The following is a 5,933-nucleotide window of genomic DNA, read 5'->3' as shown; positions in this document are numbered from 1 at the left end:
ACCAGCTTCCAAGAGAAGTGGTGCCGGCTCCTATCCTGGGGGGCTTTAAGAGGAAGCTAGACGAACACCTTGCTGAGGTCGTGTGACCCCAGCACTCTTTCCTGCCGTGGCAGGGGGTCGGACTCGATGATCTACTCAGGTCCCTTCCGACCCTAGAAACTACTAACTATAAAAATTAAGATCGCTTTCCAGCCCTTCCCCAGGCTGGAGCTCCCCAGGTCAGGACAGAGGATGCAGTTAATCACCCCCGGCTCCATTCAGGGACTCGCAGCTCAGCGCTTGCAAACGCCTGCTAAGCAAAGGTAGACTTGTCTAAAGGAGGACATTACAAAGTTGTGCTCAAAAGAATGGACTTGACAAGCAAGGGGGGGGGTGGGAGGAAGCAGCCGCAGAAAAAAAATATTCACATGTCTATTGTGGCCTAAAAAGTCTGATAACTAATAAAGTCCCCCTGGTCCCCTGTCGAAAATATCTGCTTTTAGGATTAACTCAGTGCTCAGCAGCTTCTCTGCCTTCATCTCTTTTATGTTTAACACAAAATATTAAAGAAGGAAACAATGCCCTCGGCTCTTTTTCAGCAAAAGCTACAAACTAAAGTATATTATAATCTGCCCTTTTATCCTTTCTCTGAGGGAAACTTTCATTTCCTTCCTTCATAAAGCTGCCTGGCAAATTGGCAATGTTTAAGCTTTCCCAGTCTCCATTGTACTGGCTCTATGATTTCCCTCCTATCATTTTTCTCTTGCTATGGCCTTTTGCTCTGATACAAAGTCCCATAACTCCCAGCACCAACAGACTCACTTCTGCAGCATTTTCATTTTGAACTCACGGAGTGCATTTATTTCTGAAACAAAGCTCTCCACTTCTTCGCTCCACACACACTTCTTCAGAAAGGGGAATACCATATGCACATCTGTGATGGAAAGGCAAAATGCTACAGATATGTAGGTAGGTAAATAGGATGTGGTGTGTGTGAATACACCTATGCACGACCGATATATGCGCGTGTTTCATTGTGATGTACATAGCAATGGTTGCTTGGACCTTAAATGCAAGAAGAGGTCTAAGGTTTTTTAACTCTCTTCTCTCTGTCATTGGGACCCGTGTTACTAGGCCCTCTTCCTATGCCAAATAAGAGGGCATATAATCCAGCCCCAGGGTCTTACTTTGGACTTCCAAGGTCTTTAGCTCCTATCATAGCACGTAATGTTTAATGCTCCCCAGATCACATAAGTGAGGATTTGAGCTGCTCAGACCCCTTACACGCTTGCAACAAATATCCTTAAGCTGCTAATTGGCATGTGGCAGAAGTGGCCTCCTCGGCACTGATGGGCAGATGCTGTCTTAGACAGTGGTGAATTGAGACACATTGAGGCCCTGGGCAAACAGAAAATCGGAGGCCCCCTGCACCCCATTCTAAACATTAAAGTATCAAAAAGCTTTAATAAATAGACATGTTTGCATGGTGCATTAATAAATAAAGCACAATGTGCAATGTCAAAATTAACTACTTCATTTTGCCACACACAAAACTGAATCAAATAAGTGCCTTAGCAAAATGACTCAGATGCATGGGATCGCCACAAACATATAACAACATAAAAGGAATGACATCTTAGTTTAGTGGTCACATTGACATTTTTTTTTTCCTGAGAAAAATCGTGTCTGTCCAAAAGCTTGCAAATAACAACTTTTTTGCAAGTATTCAGTTGGTCTAATAAAGCATAGTGCCTCTGCCCAGTGACTCCAGTCACAAGTCAACATGCCCTTCCCTCCACCCCTACCTGTCTCTCACCCATTTTCGGCAACAATTTGCATTTTCACTAACTGGCATATTGCATATTGGCTTCTGGGATAAGCCATCCTCAAAAAGCAACCAAGCTGGCCAGGAGGCATGCTCCATAGTCCTTATAAGCTCAGTACCTAGCAAATGCAGTCAGCCAGGCAAAGCCACCAATATAAGCCATCTTTTGTTAGACCAACTCAAATAGTTGGAAAAATTCTTTTTTTGCAAGCTTTCAGGTACAAACGCCCTTGTTGAGGCAAAGGGAGCACGTGCAGGTGTTTGGTGCTCTTCCAAAAGAATTTTTCCAACTATTTTAGTTGGTCTAATAAAAGATGGCTTATGGTGGTGGTTTTACCAGGCTGATTGCATTTGTGTGACCCTTCTGCTGAGCACCTGTCAGCAGCAACAAGGGCCGGGTTCAATATTGGGAAAGCTAAACAGATAGATAGAGCCCCAACCCAGTCTACCTGGGAAATGCTAAAAAGATTGTTAAGGTGTCCAGTAAAACCAGCAACCCTTTTCACACAAGCTCCCTGCAAAACTGTAACACCGATCCTCACTTCTGCATGGTGGATTTGAGGGGTGAACTGCAGTTTTCATCGGCATATAGCATCCCAACATTTTTAGTCCTAATCTCAGCTCTGCTGGGGCAGGGAACAGCAAGAGACCTCAGAGCAAAGCCAGACAGCAAAAGAGCCTGAACTGCACCCAGCGCCAACCACGCTGCTGGGTCAGGACATGGAGCCACAAAAGCAACATGTGCCAGGCCCAAAACATGCCTGGCCAGACATACAGCAAACACACGTACAGTGGGGCTCAGCAATACAGCTGTGCTGAGACACAACCGCTGTAAAACAAGAAAAACGGGACTCAGGCCTGCCCTGCACCAGGGCCTGACCATACAACAAAAGCGCGCCAGACCCACCTGGCTGCAGCCTGGACAGGCAGCCTCAGCTATCTCACACGCTGCAACACTGCAGCCCCCGACACAGGGACTGCCAGGACCCTGTCTCCCGGGCAGTCTGCGTTACAGAACGATACTCTCATGGCATCATCCCACTCAAGGCCAAAGCAGCCAGCAAAGCACATAGCTGGCATTCACACCCAAAAGTAGTTGCAAAAGCAACTAAAACATGCCCAGCTCTCAGCCCTGGCCAGAGCACGCCATCAAAACTGCCAAGCTCCAGCCATGGCCCATTTGTTGCAGGGATGCACATGGCATCATCCCACTCAAAACCCAGAAAACAAAAGGGGAAAGAACAGGGAAACAACACTGGTCTCAAGCCCTGAGAGAGACTTTCTCTCCCTGTCTCTGAGGCTTTCCATTCACATTGCTTCAGTTTGCTTCATCACTGAAGAGCGGGGGGTAACCCATCCCCATGGGAAGCAGGCTTTCCCAAATCGGTGTTCAGGGAGCCCAGGAGGAAGAAGAGGCCCCAAACCAGCTGGCCTGTCCCCTAAATCCTGGGTTGCTGGTTGTAGCCGTGTTGGTCTAAGGACATAGGAAGGCAGGATGATCTACTTGGGGCTGGTTCTGCTTTGGGGAGAGGTGGTATCTTTTATTGTTCTTTAAGTAGATGTGATGTCTTTTATTAGACCAACGGAGCAACTAAGGCAGACCTTCTCAAACTATACCTAGAGGGTTTTGAAGGTTTGGAGACTCCACTGGCACCCACAGAAGAACCTGATGACCCTGTGCACTAAGAGTGGACATGCGCTGAGATTGCCTGTGAAGTACAAGGACCATAATGGGAGAGCGGTAAAGGCTAGTCCCCACCGGTGAGCCAAGCGCTAGCAACCTCCAGCTCCACGATCCTGAACCGTTCAGAGTTAAAGTAGCGCCTGCTGAACATCCGAGTAGTTCAGAGGGAGCTCCCCGAGTAAAGACTGGGGATGTGGTGTATGGAAGGTCCCTTGAAGGGGCCAGCTGTGGGATGACCCAGGCTTTCCCCTGATGCCCTGCGGGGGCAGTTTGTAGTGGTAGGTAGTTGTAGTTCTCCCTGCAAGATAGGAGCACGTGAGTTGCTGAATCCTGTTGCTAATAAGATCAAGCTGTTTCCCACCCCACCAGTCTCTGCTGAACGGCGACTCAAGAACAGGACCCCAAAGGCATGGAGGTCAGAGTGAGTGCCCATGCCTGCGGCGCAATGGCATAGAGCAAACACTATAGCTGGGCTCATCCCCGGCACTTGCAGTCATGTGAGGACCCCCAAGTGTCCTGTTGGCCATTCGGTTGTGCCAAAATGATGAGCGTGCCCATCCCTCCTCCCCCTTCCCCATCTGGGGTGACAGGGCCCAGTGAGTGTCCCCCTGAGCTGCACGTGTCCATCCCATCCCCTTCCTGGGGGCGGGGTGGGTGTGGGGGCAAGAGGATCATCAGGAAAGCCCACTCCCAGTGACTGCTGAGCTGCATCTGAGCAGGGGAAGAGGAAACCTCCCCCGGGGATCATGTGGGGGGCTCCTGTAAGGATCTCAGGAATGGGAGCTTTCTCTTGCTGACAGAAGCAGGGCTGGAGGCTTCGGAGGCCTTTGTAACTCTGGATTTGCAGATGTGGCAGGGCGCATGTGTCTGTGTGCACCTGGGTGTCGCTGCTCTGTGTGTGCGCGCACAAGTGTCACTGGAGGGGTGCGGTGGGGGGTGCATGTATACATAGCTCTATGTGTGTCACTGCTATGTGTGACACAGGGCACTGTCTATGTGCTGCACCGGGCAGGGGAGGCCGCATTAGAGGTAGGTGCATGCTGACCCTTGCTCCGGCTGGCCTTTTCTTCCCGGGATCCTGTCATCCCGCCCAGCACAGAAAAGGGCTCAGGCCAAGCCGGGCTCTGTGTTCCCAGCCCCAGTCACTGCCCAGTGTGCCCTGACCCCACAGGGCTGAGGGTCCTGCCCCAGGGTGACTGTTCAACCAGGCCCCCCTGGACCAGGGCTGTTGCTCTTGCCAGGGCTGCCACTGCTCCGTCCACACGGACAACGCGCCCAAAGAGTTTGGGGTCAAAGGTCGTCCGGGGCTAGGAGCACCCGCAGGCCAGGTCAGAGGCGCCCACCGCCCCAGCCCCTTGCCCCTGTGGGAGGGAGATCCGCGGCTGCCGTGGCAACACTGCTGTTGTGCCCAGTGACATCACAATCCCCAGCCCCACTGTCAGGTACCGGCTCCGCCCACTGCTCTCCCGCCCTCCACCCGCCCCACTCGCCCCCCCTCGTCCCTCGTGCCCTGAGTTCCTGTGTTGTGTAGACTTAGTTCGTTAGTGTAGCAGTAGCTTCATTAGGTAGTTTGTTGTTTCATTAGTTTGGTAGTTCGTTAGGTAGTTAGTTTCTTAGTTTGTTAGGTAGTTAGTTTGTTAGTTCATTAGGTAGTTGTTAGTTGGTTAGATAGTTCACTAGTTAGTAAGTTACTTCATTAATTCAGTAGTTAGTTAGATTGTTTGTTCTTTACTTAGTTTATTAGGCCTTTAGATCGCTAGGTAGGTAGGTAGCCATTATCGTGTTCAGTGTCCGGGCGTCGGACGCCAGCGCTGGTTGGAGCCGCGGGGGCAGCAGTGGGGCCGCGGCGTGGGCATGGCACAGGGACGGCTGGGAGATGCGGGAAGTTGTGAGCAGGGGCTCAGGCCCAGCCCTCAGCCCCACGCCTCGTCCCTGCTCTTGGCAGTGAGGCTGCTCTTTCCCTCCTTCAGCTCAGGAGGAGCTGCCCCCCGTGCGCCTGCGCTCCAGCACCCCGGGAGAGACAAGGGCACGTGCCCCCCGGGGGAGCCCCTGAGGCCCCTGCCCATGCCCCGGCCTGGGGAGCCTTCCCCCTGGCAATGGCCCTGCTCCCCTCTGCTCCCTTTCAAGGTGGGGCCCACACGGGCTCTGGGATCCCCATCCTAAACGTGGTGCTCGGTCCCACCCAGCCTGATGCTCAGCCCTCGTGTCTCCTCAGCACCAGATGCCAGCCTGGGCGCCAACCCAAAACCGTCCCCCAGCTCTACCCTCCGTTGGCGAAGTCCAGGAGAGGGGGGACCCTGCTCCCTGTGAGTTTGGGTCTGGTGTGAGCTGTGGAGGGGCTTGGGCCGTTGCATGGGCAGGAGGCAAGGTCTCTGCCTGCGGGCACCCCGCTCCCCCTCCTCACCTCCATTCCCAGGGCACGGAGCTGACCCAGCCAGCAGACCC

At 52.5% G+C, this 5,933-nt stretch overlaps 1 long non-coding RNA gene across 1 annotated transcript in view; it reads left to right on the top strand.

Annotated features, from left to right (window-relative positions):
- Positions 1-3,780, top strand: part of LOC109322562 — a 12,896-nt gene extending 9,116 nt beyond the window's left edge. Inside the window, exon 3 of the long non-coding RNA XR_002104400.1 lies at positions 3,617-3,780. This is a non-coding gene — a long non-coding RNA (uncharacterized LOC109322562). The remainder of the gene's footprint in view (positions 1-3,616) is intronic.
- Positions 3,781-5,933: the final 2,153 nt, after the last annotated feature.

Source organism: Crocodylus porosus, unplaced genomic scaffold (genome assembly GCF_001723895.1).
Source record: "Crocodylus porosus isolate Cpor-Errol unplaced genomic scaffold, CroPor_comp1, whole genome shotgun sequence".
NCBI classification, from domain to species: domain Eukaryota; kingdom Metazoa; phylum Chordata; order Crocodylia; family Crocodylidae; genus Crocodylus; species Crocodylus porosus.
Note: the sequence above shows the minus strand (reverse complement) of the source record. Positions and strands in the feature narration are given on the sequence as shown.